Here is a 15,717-nt window from a genome sequence, read left to right on the forward strand (position 1 = left end):
CCAGCCTCCCCTTACAGGGCCTGAGCTCCAGCCTTCTGACCACCCTGACAGTCCCTCCACTGGGCTTGCTTCCAGTTTATGTTTTTCCTGGATCACAGATCCAAACCAGACATAGTACTGTAGATACAGCTAAGTACTGAGCAGAGAGGAATCATCACTTCCCTACAAATATTGGCTGTGCTCCTATAGTGCAGGATAGTGTTGGCTGCCTTCACTGCCAGTGCACATTGCTAAATCCCTTTTCAACAGAGCCGAAAGAAATATTGACCTTTTTCTGACAGGCTAAAGACTCACGCACAACTACTTCGCTCCATTAAGAATAAGTCTTTTCCTGCTTAACTCATCCTCTCCAAGATGAGCCTGTTTCACTATTTCAGATCTGGATGGAAAAGTCTGCTAACCTGACTTGATGCTTAAGCTCTGAATCAGCTGCTTTTGAATAAAGGCAAAAAAGGTTCTCTGCCACTGCGTATTTTGTAACATCACAAAGAAGTGTTGGGCTTTATGCTTTTTTCCATTCGTTAAAAATTATAAACACTCTACAAAGAGTGGAAGTCACTGTACCACCTCAGTCTTATCAGGGGAAATAATTTCAAGAGAGTGCCAAAAGAAACCTCTGGATCATCAGGCTTCTTTTTAGTTTGCTGTCTGAGCATCTCAGGCTTCTAACTGCTAATTGCTTTTATTCCGCTATAGCTTCGCAGACACTGTTAAAGAACCGCTCTCCAAAGCAAGACTCTCCTCCAAGAGACAGCAAGGTTTAAAGCTTTGTTAGGAGCCTAGCAGCACATCTGATGCCTCGCATCCTTTCTAGCTCAAACAAGAAGCTGCAGATTACTGGCCGCGGGGTGGGAGGCCCGGCACAGAAGGCAAGAATGTTTTAAACTGTTTTGTAAAAACCTCCACCTAGTTACCGGGGGTAAAGGTTGCGCTTTATAATGGAAAGTCAAACCCAAAGATTAGTCACCACTTTCAGTACAGGGCGGTGAGGAATCACGGTGACTAATGTGTGCTTTAAAGTGACTCTGCTAGAGCTTATCAGCCATCGAGCAGCTAGAAGAGGAAGTCACATACTTAGGAGTAAATTTATCAGTGATACACCCTAAAAATATTTGGGGAATTATTAAGATAATGCCTGTCGATTTCTTTCCCCTGTACTACTCCTAAAAAGCAGCAGCGCCAACGTCAAAATAAGAGGTCACATTTAGGAAAACATTCTCAAGTGTTTTCTGCAGCAACATGAACCCTCTTCCTCAAAGCTTAAAGGGAGAGGACAATAACTGCTTCAATCTGCAGAGTATTTTACAGCATTAGCAGGTAATAAGCAAGGAATACATGCAGAAGTCATACAATCCAGACAAAAGCTATTTCAGCACTGAAGTATGCAGAGTTTCATACCTTGTAACTCACATTTAACAAAAGTTTAACACAAACATTAGTCCTTGCAAGGCACATGACATTAAAGAGACAACCACTTCATCTAGTGATAGCAAAAAGACATCACATGAGTTCTTCGGACATGGCATATTTAAAATTGGTTAGTATCATACTATAAACTAGTTTCACATATCCCTTAGTTCGACTGGCACATTATAAATTATGAATCTCTACACAGGAGCAACACTTGCTGTGTTCAGAGGCTCAATCAATGAAGATATCCTTTTTCAAAAACACCAGTATCTCCTCTGCCCTCCCCTTTTCTTAGCATATTCTGTATACACATCCTGATCAATGGTTTACCCTCTCTGTCAACACTAGAAATCCAGTACACTACACTGTCAAACAAATTAGGAAAGAGTCACTCTATTTTCTCCTCTCTCCGCCCTAAAAACTCCTAGATAGCTTTCAGCTTGCTCAGCCCTGATGTAGCTGCCTGGAAAGCTTCGTGAATATTAGTTAAGAGGGATGATACAGACAACACATCCCCGATCACTGACGGTAAACACACAGACTGGCTGAAACTGATCACAACACATGATCTACCTCACTATTTTGGTCTTCCCCTCTACCTCCTTGCCACAACCACCAGTTCCTAACCTCACCTACCACCAAGCAGCAACAGCATAAGGGTGTCGCATCACAACCAACACCCCCAGTAAAACAGAGATGGGAGTACTCAGACCTCTTTTTCAAGCCATTTAATCACAGGCTCAGACACTCAAATCTACATCCAGCTCACAAACTGAATATTTGTTCCCTACTTTTTTTTTCAGCTTTTCATGCCACACTTTCAGAAGTAAAACCAGGTAAATTTAATTCTAACACCAAGAAGTCAAGATTATTGAGCAATTTCAGCTAGTACCATGATTAACGCACACAGATGTTTATGTAGGGGATTAGAACAGCATAGAATTCTCTTATAACATTGAGATTCCAGTTTGCAATAACCAAAGTCACATCAAGTTTCCTGTATGTAATGGGTTTTTCACTGAAGTTCCACCCATCAAGTTCAAGTACTACACAGTTAAAACTGTTAAAGTCATCACATTCTAAGCTTCCAATGTAGTCCCATAGTCTTCCTTAAAACTTCAAGTGTTCCATTAGCTCAAGGTTTTCTATTAATAGAAGAAAATACTTTCCACATTATGCTGAGAAGAAAAAACATTTCCTTTTTATATTATTTAATTAGTCAGAGAAGATGACACTGTTTAGCTTTAAATACTAAACACTTAAGTACTTATGTACTTTAACACTTCCTTCTTCATTTTTGTTTCTGCCATAGATTGACAAACAGAACACACAATTCCTTAGAATTATCTCTTTGTATGCCTGGCACGCTATCTCCCCATGACACTGGGTATTATTAAATAAAGTTTCAAGGGGATGGTAACACCAGAACAGCAGTAGAACATAATTACAAATATCACCCACATTCTTTCTGCAACACCTTTGCCAGATATTTTGCTGTCTCCATTTAAGCCTCACCCTACAGCTCAAAAGATGCCAAGAAAACAATGTGTTTTACTGCACCTCACAGAGCTATTTACCTCAGTACCTAACTAAACATCTCCAAAATAATTCAAACATCTTTGATATTCCCTGCTAAACTGCAGCCTTTGGTAAGAAATATCTTCTGTCTTCTAGCATTTAACAACTCTGCATTGAACATCACTGCAACAACTACATCTTTTTATGCCAAACCTCTCATAAGGCTCAGTATAGAGGCTTTTACCATTGACAACAATCCTTTCATCTATTTTTCTTCTCACCTAACAGTCTGAGAAGTCTATTTTTTTTTCAAAGCTTTTAAAAAGGATTTAAAGAATCAAGTCAGTCAAAAAGGATTTAAAGAACAAAGTTAGTAAATGGGAATTTGGGATGAGCATCACTAAAACTGCAAGATCAAAACTGTTCCTGCAAGAAAACAGCTGAATATCAGCTCCAACATTGCTCCTAGAAAAGCCATCACTAGATTCTCATTGTAGCATTGGATGACTGCTTTGTAACATCTACATCTTGTCCATGCACACACAGCCTGATGAAAAAAGGTACAAATGAAATTAATTATCTAATCACTGGAGTTATAATGATCTTATCCTACCAATTGGTAAAGTCTGGTGTGAAAGTAGTGAGCTGAGCTTACTCTGAATCTACACAGAACGCTTTTATAATACACTGTACCACATACCTCAGGTAGCAGCTTACACTCACAGAGTGTAAGCTACCCATTATACCCAAGGGAGGCTTCCAGTCATCACTGAATGTTATCTTTAGAAGTATAGGAAAGTAAATGATCGCTCAAACTAATCACACATGAACGTGAGGTGGAAATCCAGGCTGGCCAAACTGTCCGCTAAATGCCATTTGTATCAATTGAACAGTGTGCTGCAGCTGAATATTGTTTATTTTCCATTTATTTGTTTAAAGACTTGAACAGTAATACTACTATCACTTTAAATTTTGAGTCAAGATATTATTTCTGCAGTTAAAACATGGGCTGGAACTCAAATCCAGTTTTGACATTTGCCTTACTGTCCATGAGAAATTTCAGGGGAGGCAGGGGGCAGAAAATAACATGATCAAACAAGATGTTTCAGAAAGGACATTTAGAAAAAGTTATTCCCAAATATATTTCCTAGTTCTTGGTCACATTTTCATGTGAGGTCCTAGAGCTCTAAAACTTCTTTCTATATAGAAAAACATTTTATAATAATGATTAAAAAAACATTTTAAAGCATTCTTATCACATGTCCAAGCTAGACATCTATATACACTGACTGGGGAAAGGAAAGGGAGGACAAAGAGGTGTCACACAGACCAGCTGAAATGTGGAAAGACTAACTACAAGGCAACAAACAGATTCTATAAACTGTTCTCCCAAAGCACACCGCAGCTGCCAGAACTGCAGTTGCCAAAGTTGTTCATGAGAATAAAAAGTTAGTCTCATCTCTAGACTCACCAAGACCAGTGATGTTGTGAATGTGTGCTAAGTCACCATGGTGTACAGTAAATAAGTGGTGAATCAACTAATCCCACGTGATCAGTTACAAAAGCCTAAGGAAAGAACTAAGTGTTCAACTGGAACTAGTGTCATCAGTTTTAAAGAAGAGAATATAGTACTCAGCAAAATGAGGGCACAGTAAAAACAATTATTCTGGTCTACCAACTGGTGTCACCTCATGAAAAAGGACATCTGATTACATATTGCTATTTTTGCTGTGCTCCTGTGTGAATCTTCCTCAAAAATACCAATTACACGAAAAGAGATTTGCATGTATCAGCAAGGACAGATCACATACTGGCCTTAGAAGTGACCTAACTTTAGGGCAAACTGGAATAATCTGAGAGAATTATTATCTAGAGTGGAACTTGAAAGCTAGACACTATAGTGGCTTGGATTTCGAGAGCTTTCATCAACACAGCACTTGTTAAGGTACCTACCTAGGTAAACACAGGCCAGCACAAGGGCTTGCAGAATCTAGCCTCTGCTAAAATCAGCTGTTCCAGGAACTTCTGCTGCATGGCCATTTTGCAGCTAGAGCGATGGCACACGCCTCTGCTCTGAACCACTCTCCTCAGGGACAGTATCATCTTGCCAGGAGCAGGACAGTGCATCCAAATATCAGTGGTGCCAACACTACCCTAAGAACTCACATCTATTCCAGAGAAACAGCACAGGGCATTAAGGGAAATCTCATAAGGACTTAATCTAGAAGGTCAGCCACACCAATTTCACTTGATAGTCACTACTTGAAAAAGTAGATAGCTTCACGGTTTCACAGCTCCATAACTAGAGCACAGAAGATAACACTTTACCTCAGAACATGACAAGGATATTACATGTGAATACCATGCCTTGCATGACAGGCATTGTATATAATAAGAAACACCTCCAGCATAGCAATTACAGGACTGTAAAGGAGGGAGACAAAAGCCCTCTAGACTAATGCAAGCCAATTAGGAAGAAAACAAAAGACCCATGTACATTAAGCTACAGCCCTAATATCTGAGGCATGGCAAAATGTTAATGACAGCTGGGGCAGGCCAAGATGGCCTGAAACATTCTACACTAATCTCAGCTCATGCAATCTCTTAAAACTGCTTTATCAATGCAAGATATAAAGATGGGCCTGGTTCAGGACTTGCCATGCAAGCTGCCACCCAGAATGGCATCTTTTATTTAGCTGGAAGGAGAAGTCAAGCTGGAATACTAGTAAATTCCACCTCATGTTAAGCTGCTCCACTCCCCTCAGCACAGCAGTAACAGCTAAGAGTTAGTTCATGCAAACAGTTTAGGCCATGCAATTTTAACTCCTATTAGAGGTCAATGTTAATTTTATTCAACTACGTGAAGTACAGTCACCTCCATTGTATTTCTATATAAGCAAAGATAGTGGATCACAAGCTACCCATGTGTACAGTGGGTTTTTTTGTTCAGGTTTTGGTTTGTTTTGTTTTTGTTTTTTTTTTTTTTAAAAAAAAAAGGACTTTATCTAAAGTCCCAGAGCCAATCTATTTTTCTCCTTCCTAGTACTTTGACTTTAAGAAGTCAGAGAGTCTCTGCTGGATTTTTTTTTTAGTAATCAGAAGCTCTTTTAATAGTAATGCAAATATGAAAAAAGTTTAAAGAAACACTCTTAAAGTCTTTACGCCACAAGGAATGCAAAATGCTGCTCTAGCATAAGATACAAGTTTCATAGTTTAAGTCCTTCAGAAAGCAGGATCTATGCCCTACAGCAGATACATTATCCCATCCTAGAACTTCCCAGAAGAGTTCTTATTATTCAGTATCTCACTAAAGAAAAAACATGCAAGAAACATTTCCTATGTACTAGTATTAGTATTCTAGCAAAGACTAGGAAGCCAGTCAGTCTGAAAATCACATCCAGCCTCTGAGCAAGTCTGATTTCCTTTTATTTAAGGTAAGGCACACTCCAAGCATCCTTAAGTACTGGATACTCAGATGTGCAGGTCTTAAGCAGAAAAGGAGTGTCTCATCTTTCAAGTAAAGAGATCTTCCAAAGCCAAAAACATTTCTTCCTGCATTCCTAGGACAGCAATACTAAAGCATACACTCCAAAAAAGTTATATCATCTTCAACTCTGAAACAGTTCCATTCCAGCTGAATAACTATCTTAGTCTAAAAAGGACTATTCAGAGAAAGCTCTAGACTTACCAAAGTTTCCCTATGTCTGACAGTAAGATTTACAAAACAGATCTGGATCTAGAATTGAGATCTATTCAATTCTGCTTCTACGGGGCAAAAGCACAAGCCCTACAACAGCACAAGCTGTGATCTCTTATTCTGCAAGGTATCAGTCATGGCAGTCACCTGAAGTGTCCAGGGTCAGAACTCAATCAAGTTTCCTAAGCATGTTCAGACACCAAATACCCATGCACACATACTGAGACACTTTCCAGCAAGAATTCAAGTTTCCACTAACTCCCAACATTTGAGCTAAAGCAGCAACTTCACAGTAGACAATTTAAAGAACAAAAACAAAACCACCAACTACACACCCCACAAACAAAACCAAACCACCAAAACCAAACCAAAAACTAAGGAACAAGTTACTATTCAGTTTAACTAGATGAATAATACACAACAAGAGAGTGCTCACAGACCTACACACTTCCTCTAATGTTGTAACTCCGTTTTGAACTGCTAGGTAAGAGGCTGTATGTTGTTTGATGTGTACCAATGTGTAGATTTATTTGAAATACAGCTTGATTATCTGCAAACATACTTCATGGGCAATCACTCTATAGGTGCTGCCTGGCTAAGCGGTAAACACAGACAAAAAGATCCTCTCAGGACAAGGCTAGACTTAAGTTGCATGAGGCTGCACGTTAAACATTAGGCCAAAACTGATTAACCAGTTTTTATGCCTTCAGCTCCTCAGGAAGAAGGTCCTGTTGAACCAAGGTACAGGTCGATTCATGAGTGTAGCTGGCCTCCATGTCTTCAACTCCCCCAACAGACTTGCTTTCGGTAAATTATTTCAATCTGCTCCCTCAGACTAAGTCTGACATTTTGCTCATAATGAGTTTGTGTCAAAGATAGCGAGATTTAGCAGAGAAACAAGCAGCAGCCACTTCATAGTTTAAACAATGCCCAAGAAATTATGAAGTGACAACAGCACTGGCAAAAACAAAAAAAAACCAACCCAGAAAGCAGAGGCTGCCTCTGCTTAACTCGATCTACAAACTGTCATAGACCTATAGGTCTCATGAAAAGAGATGAGAGGTGTAGAAACAGAGTGTTTTAAAACAGCCATAATAGCAACAAAAAAAAAGTCATATTAAATAACAATACATTTTCTGTCCACTAAAACTGTCTTTTACACTATTGAATGACACCATTACAAATATACAACAAAATACTGTGCCCTGCAGTTTACAACCCTTTTGATGAAAGGCTTGTAACCTGATTCTAATTGAAATGACTATAGAATATTGCTATAAATGCCTGTGCACGTAGATTTTTCATGTACTATTCTCAGCAACGTGTGACCAAATCATAAGCTATGTAATATCAGTCACCTGCGAGTAATACAAACCATTAAAACCAGAGTAAGCATTTTCATAATAGTGTTATGGAATATTAATCAAGATAGGAGTCATTTGAGCAAATTATGTGAGGCCTAAGCACACCACTTCTCTTGTAGCTGTCCTTATAATTGCAACACAAACTTTGATAACCAGCAACCTTTTCTGCATATTACACATCACAAGAAACTGTGTTGCCTTATACACATTTTCTAGAAAGGCTTGCAGTGCTAAAAGCTTTGTGTCTGATTTCACTACAACAGGATACAGGGGGAGAATAGGAAGAAAGCACACATGCACTCACACTCCAAAAAAGTCACAGGTAAGGTAAAAGAACATGGTTCTAGTCTTTGCCATTAACGCAGCACAATGGAACAGAGAGTTACTGCTTTCCTGCAACTCTTCTCTGCACTCCAGGCCTTTGAGGGGGAATAGTGTCCCATTTTAACTTCAGTCATTCAGTACTGAGCTCCTTAAATATAAGAAAGCTAGAGTTTAGTCAAAACCCTGTGATGTTTAAGAGTTCATTTTAAACTTTCTCTAAGCGTAAATTAAGAAAAAAACCCAAACGGTTTATGGGAACATTCACCCCATAAAGTAAAACTAAGCCAGGTAGCTACTTACCTTGTTCAGATTGTCCAGTGACTAGAAAGCAGTTTACACCAGAAAGCATAAAATGCCTACAAACTGTAGAATTATGCTTTTGAAAAAAAAGGAAACACTATGCGTCAATGAAAAATACTTTTAGGGAAAAAAGTGTAACTGTATAGATTTTTATTAGACCTGAGAATTTCTTTAACCTAACTACTTTAGCTTTGATATTTGACAAGCATTGTGCCTTGTCCCATGTTCGGTCAGCTGAGATGCATTTCACCCATCTTTCTAATTTTTAGAAGTTAGTGCAAGTTACTGACTTTTACCATAGACATACACAGTATTCTGTCCTACTTTACAGTCTACTTATTCTACACAGAAGAAATTACTACTTATAATATTTATGCCTCCTTGTGCATACGAAAATAGCTTCCTCTACACAGTTCCTAAAAAAATGGCTAAGCTAATGACCATGGTTACCACAAAAAACACTATCCTCGGGTGAGAGCTTGCCATTCAGCTATATAGCATGTGTTGTATTCAGTTTCATGGTGATAAATACTGCTAAGATGATGAATTTTAAAGTGTCTGCAAATTCAGGATACAATCACTGCAGAGGATAGAGGTTTAAACCCATAACACTCAACTCTTCAGTAACTTGTCTTTATACTTACTTCCAAGTTCACTATGGCACCTTCGAAGGAGCAATGACTTTGATACTACTCACTTCAGAGCCAAACAGGATGCCATAGCCCTTCCTCTCAAGACTGAAATCCATCATTGAAGTTCACATATTTCTAGGAAAACAAAAACACTCAAAATAGTTTTGTTGGTTTTTTTTATTTTGTTGTGTGATCACTTTTAATAGACAACACAGGACCCAAACCATTGCAGTCAATCCTCTTTCTCAGAGGATGGAGAGAAACAAATTCACTTCGGAGGATCATGTTTAACTTTCTGGCACATTTTCCACATGGAATAGTTTGGTTTTTTTAAAAAAAAATTAAAAAATCACTCCCTATAGCTATGTGCAAAGTATGCATATGCAGTGAAACAAAATAATTCTGTGAAAACACAGTAGACTGAGCACCTGCACTTCAATAACTGCAGCTAAGCAAGTGTCCAAGTTGACCTGATCACTTACTAAGTAGAGCCAAGTTTTGTGCTCATGAGCCTCTACAAGACCAAGGTGGTATGCCAGAAGACAGGAATGAACTCTTGTCAAGTGACACCCTCAAAATGGTATCTAAAAATCAGAGTGAAATCAAATTAAGACAAGTTCATGCTTCCAAGAATGGCACTGTAAAGAACTCTTCCATGCATCCTTACAGATTAGTATTATGAAAACAGAAAAAAAACACAAGCTTTGATAGGAATTTTGTCAGGCTCTCAATACTCAGGAACTAAAAGTAACATGAGTTAAATTTTTAAGCTACAACATATTGATAGTTTCTATACACTCCTGAAATAGGTAAGTTACCAGAAAAAAAAAACTAGTAAATATGAACTAATTCAAAGTAGATCCATAGCAATTAATTTCTCTCAGCATTAAACAAAAAAATATTGCTTTTAAAATTTCAGTTTAAGTGCTTTTGGTTTTATATTGAAATTGTAATACATCAATTTGAACCAGAATAATTGTCAGAGGACAAAACAACAGAATTCCACATTAAGAGTGGTTTTAGCACTGTTAAAATAGTAAGATGGCATTCTACTTTTGAAAATGTCCTTTTGAAGCAGTGGCAGTGATGGGAACAGTTTGCTTCAAATACAGTCTGTGTTCAGTCTCAAACCAAGACATGGGCAGCAGTATTTGGCACCCTTATAAAGCATCTACAAACAGCAAGCATTGTTTCCCATTTACAAGGTTGATGTGGGGGAAGTTAAAAAAATAATCAGATGAGCTGTAATTACTGCAGAAATGTATTAGAACTCTCACCGAGCTACACGATTATATCGTGCCCTCCACATGAAAGACAGAATTAATGACTGAGGCATGATCTTCTCGACTGCTGCTTCTCTTTAGCAACTTATGTCATCTAAATAAGGAGGCTGCCTCCTTATTTAGGTCTGCTCCACTAACCAACTGTCCAGCACTCCAGTGAACATAAGCAGTAACTTGGGTGTGTGTGTAAGTAAACATTTTGTCAGTTATGTGCATTTCACATAACTGAAACTAATTGTGAGAAATCATTCAGCACTCATCACACAACAGTTTAAAATCTTAGGAGGCTAAGCAGAATAAGAGCTCTACAAAAACCCTAAGAAATGGAAACATGTTTTAAGAGGAAAAAACAATTAGTGAGAGCAGATGACTTCTTAATAAAGGATTTTTACAGATGCAAGTTTTATTAAAGAGATATTGGAGAGCTAACATGCCAAACACTTGTAATAGTACTTCAATAAAGGGAAAATTGTTACCTTCTGCTTAGGGCTCTAAGCTAGGTCTTAAAATATCCAGGTTCAAGAAGGGCTCAGCCAGAGGCCTGTTCTCTGAGGCTGGACAGGTTCCCGCACTCCGCAGGAGTTACAAACTCCCATTTATTTTACAGTTAACCAAGATTTTTAAAAGAAAAAACAAACCAACCCTAAGTTCTTGTATTAGAGGCATATGAACACCAGAGATCTGCAATTAAACAAAACCTCCCGTAAGTTACACTCTACAAATGTGAACTCCAGTAAGTTTTGCTAGTTCAGTGACACTTTGCCATTAGAAACTGCATGAAGACAAGAACTGAATAAACATACTAATATTATTTAATCCATATTAGTACTTAAAACTTAATTCCTTAATTTGAGCTTACAATAGTAGCAAGACTGACTGGGACTAAGACACCAATAGAGACACTAGGCAAAAAGATCTTTTCTCCCAAATGAATAAGATTTACATAACTTTAGATGGGACATACTGGTTTATGACAAGTAACAGGTAAACCTGCCTCTGAAACATCATATTTCTCTAAGAACACTAACAACCACCTGGGCAGTTTCTGAAAAGCAGTGATTACAAACCACTGCAGGCAGTTTGTAAATTCCTAGATGAGATCAGAATGAAGAGCTTAAATATATTTAGCTTCTTGGTTTTGTTCTGCTTGCTTTGTTCAATTTCCTTCATGATGCCTCTCTCTTTCACTGAAGTAACATTACTGTAATTGAAGATACACATTTAATCATTATTTGTACTCCAAACTTTTCTATTCAGTTTCAGACATGATATGCTTATGTCTTACCTAAGAAACTGTACATGCTCCATTTAAAGGTTCCAGATTACTGCTAAATGAGAAATAATCCAGAATGAATTTAAATTTATTTTAAATTTACCCGTTCTTAAGCAAAAGTGTCCATAAACTCTCTGCATCAGTTCAGCTTAAGTCACTCAAGTTAAGCTGATGCAACTCTCCAAAACATTCCGTGCTGCACCCAAGAGGCTCAGCATCTTTTCCTTAAGGAAGAGCAGGTGTACAACCCTAGTCCACTTCACATCTGTAACCACAGACGCACAAAAACACTGCAAAGCTTAGTGTGAAGCTTACTGCATTGTACAGGATTCTAGTAAGATTCTGCCTAAGGAAAGATGAGTATACAGAGAAAAAGAAACAGAAGACAACAGAAGGGAGCATCAATAAATTAACTCTAAAAGCCAGGAATAGTAAGACACTGCTTTGTGCAGCAGCACAGCTGCACTAAGAGCAGCAACTTTGTTTTTGTTTATAAAGAATAACTGATGTCTTTAAACATGGCAGCTGCTAGAGGTACTACATGTATGTTAACTAGAGGGTAAGTAACAGGTTTTCCAGAAGCCAATTTAGTTTCAGTATACAGCTTAGTCCTATTAAAATTCCTATCAACAGCCATAAAGTAGACTTAAAAACCAACTATATTGGTAAGAGTACTTTATTTTTTGTATTATACATCTCCACACAAGAGCTATTCTGGGAAAGAGAAAGAGTTATAACAAGCAAGTGTCCTCATATATGAGACACTTGTGGTTACTTAAGTTCTGGAGCCTCACTGAAACAGTCACAGTATACTTAAGATACATCTTTCAAACAGGCGCAGAATGGACAAGACAGAGCTATTTGTGTTACATAAAACTTTCCCATCAGCAGCTCTTAAGATCTTCAGCATCTGCTGGGACAGTGGTGCCTGGATGCCTGACATTCTTAGTGTTTGCAGCATCCTCGGGGACAGTGGTGTCCATGGTACAAACAATTCTCCCAGTAGACAGATCTCTGAAGACAGTGGACCTAGTGTTACAATAATCTTCCCAGCATCTGTTTGGACTACTGCAATACCATATCCATACTAAATAAAGTGTCACAGCATCTGTATTGTCCACTCCCCACAAATAGCATCAAAGAACATTGTAGGCCAGCAGCCCATCAAAATTAGACAAAAATCCAAATAGAGGATGCAGGCAATTTTGTTACAAATACCTGTATCTTCAAAGTCCATTTCTATACTAGAAGACTTAACTGTAATGAGTAATTTCTTCAAAAACCTTTTTACATTCCCTGGTCCTTAAGAAAAACTACTCTCTAAAATTCATCACTTGTCTCAATATTATTATTTTGCTAATCCTTAAAAAAATATCAATACACTACTTTCCAGCCTTCATACTTTTATTTGGTACACTATAGACACACAGTCTATACTGTAAGTAAAGAATTCTGGTTTTTAGGATAAAAAATACTTGAGATAAAATCTCTTATTCAGTTCTCCCAGAGATAGGGAGGTATGTGTGGGGTGTTTTTTTTTGTTTGGGTTTTTTTTTTTGATTGGTTTTATTTAATTGATAAGGAAATAAAAGTTTTTCACAACACTGCATCCATAATATAATACTTCTGATGCCTACTTAAAACACTAAGTTTTGAGTTCAGAAGAAAATTAGTTTATGAAAACAAGATTGTTAAGCCCTGTCATTTTTGTCTTAAAATATTACAATCACAAGATACTCTTAGGAGCCAGAAAAATAGATGCTTATCAACATGGCTCAACATTTAAAATTCAGGGATACATAAAGTCATTCTATACTCAAATTACCAACCGAAGAGCGGGAAAAAAAATCCGCCTTTGCTCTCCAAGTTCTCATTTCTCCATTGCGTAAGTTCACTTCAAGGACAGTACAGAAATCAATCCCATTACAGGGCCTTTATCTACATACTGTTGTAGTCACCTTACAATTTCACCTAAAGTTTCCTCCCCCACCACTATGATTTGTCAAATACCCCTTGTGACTGCACATGTTTGGGTACACTTGAAGAATATTTTTCTGAAACACAGAGACACACATGTAAGTTTCTCTAAAACCAGTCATGGATTATAAGTTTTTACTGAAAAGCAATGTAAATCCTACCAAAAAAAAAGGAAGCAAACACATTGACCTTTCTAGTAAATTAAGCCCTAGATCATTTAAGTTAGGTTAAAATAAAGAGTAAGTTACTAGTTTCATGGAGAAAAAGTGTCTAAGGCTATACGATCTCCAAAAACCTGCCCTGTCAAAATAACACTACACATAAGTAACTACATCAAATATAATTTTTAAAAAAAGTTTGTTTTTTAGGCAAGCCATTTAATAAATGCAACTTGAAGTGAAGCTTGCCAGAACTCCTGTAACACCCACTATCTCAGAAAATATGATGCACCTGCTCAGTTTATGCTAATACCTCTACAGAACCATTCACCTACATAATTAGCTGTGTATCAATTAATAGCTGTTAAGTGGTTTAAGGGCAGATAGATATTCGATTTTCTAAGGCCTTAAAAAAAAAAATCAAGTAAAAATATAAGAAATGGATTAAACTGAACAACAGCTAGCCTACACTGTATTCTAGCTTTATTATCTTGCCAGAAGATTATGCATTAACTACTTTCACATAGATTTTGAGCTAAATTTAAGCCAGAATCCATGCAACTTTAATACAACTGTACTTTGCCACTAAGTCAAGAAGTTTAGTTTAGCTGCACTTCAGAAGTTTACGAGTGGCTCCAACGGAGCAGACATACAGCAGCAAAAAAAAACCCAACCAAATCCTACAGCAACCCCCCCTTTACAAGATTATTATGATCCTTATAGTAATCCTTTTATCTTCCTGAGCTGAAATCTGGCATTTCGAAGTCCCCTCCTCTTCAAGCAGGTATGTACGTGGCACTGCTCTAAGTGGTACGCACACATTGCCCACACCAAGGGATATACGCTGTTTTACCAGCACACTGAGCATGTCCCATGCCTTACACACCTGCAACAGAAACCAAAACAGCAGGTGCCCTCCCTCATTAGAGAGGCCCCTCTAAGAGTAAAATTTGGACTATTTTACAGGTAAAACACACATACTGTAGAAACGGGAGAGACCACAAGTGCAGCACTGCTCTTCCCAGTCTCTGCCCGGTTCAGACGGAGAGGTCTTCTGTGAAAGCAGTTCCCTAAGCGCCCACCCGCGCTATGCCACGCTTTCAGCCCACCTGTGCCGCTCCCAACTTACCTACTACTCAGTTGTACACGCAAAAGCTCGCACTGCCGACAGTTCCTCCTCTAAAGGCAGCTGGAAGCAGGATTTTTTAGAGCCCCAGGGCTCTTGGCTTTGGGCTCCGCAGTTCCTTACGGCCAGACACACCCTCCACCGAGGCAGCAGCAGGCAGAAGCAGCTAGAAAGTTTGCCACAACCTCTACCTTTCCCCGCGACCTGCTCCTCTGGCAGCCTGGGGCTCTTCTCCCTCCCGGCGAAAGGGACAGGCTCTAAGGGCGGCGGCGCTCCTCGGCGAGGTTTCCTGCCCGCGGCGCTACCTCAGCAGTGCCGCGCCCGGCAGCGCTGCTCGGCGGGAGGGCGGCTGCGGGGCGGGGGGCAGCGCTGGCCGGGGGCTGCTGCTGCTGCTGCCGCCGCGGTTACCGGCCAGTCTCATGCTCGCCGCGAGGGCCACAGTCCGCCCTGACATCACTCATTCCCTTACACACGCACCCGCCCACTCCATTGCCAAACCGTGACTCACCCCGGCGCCGCTGCTAGAGTCACAGGCAGGGCGAGAAAAACCGGCAGCACCTCTGCCGAGACCCCGCCCGCGACCAACCGCCCCCCCCCCCCCCCCTCCACTCCCCAAACCGCGCCTCTGCGCGCGCGCGCTGCCCGCCGCCCCGTG

General features: G+C 39.3%; 1 protein-coding gene across 1 annotated transcript in view; it reads right to left on the reverse strand.

Moving 5' to 3' along the window:
* The window catches only part of SGMS2 (sphingomyelin synthase 2), a 34,588-nt gene extending 19,182 nt beyond the window's left edge, over positions 1 to 15,406 (reverse strand). Inside the window, exon 1 of the mRNA XM_086747506.1 lies at positions 15,066 to 15,406. The gene's annotated coding sequence lies outside the window, so the exon portion shown is untranslated. The remainder of the gene's footprint in view (positions 1 to 15,065) is intronic.
* Between the last annotated feature and the right edge of the window lie 311 nt (positions 15,407 to 15,717).

Source organism: Chlamydotis macqueenii, chromosome 4 (assembly GCF_036417535.1).
Source record: "Chlamydotis macqueenii isolate bChlMac1 chromosome 4, bChlMac1.mat, whole genome shotgun sequence".
NCBI lineage: Eukaryota > Metazoa > Chordata > Aves > Otidiformes > Otididae > Chlamydotis > Chlamydotis macqueenii.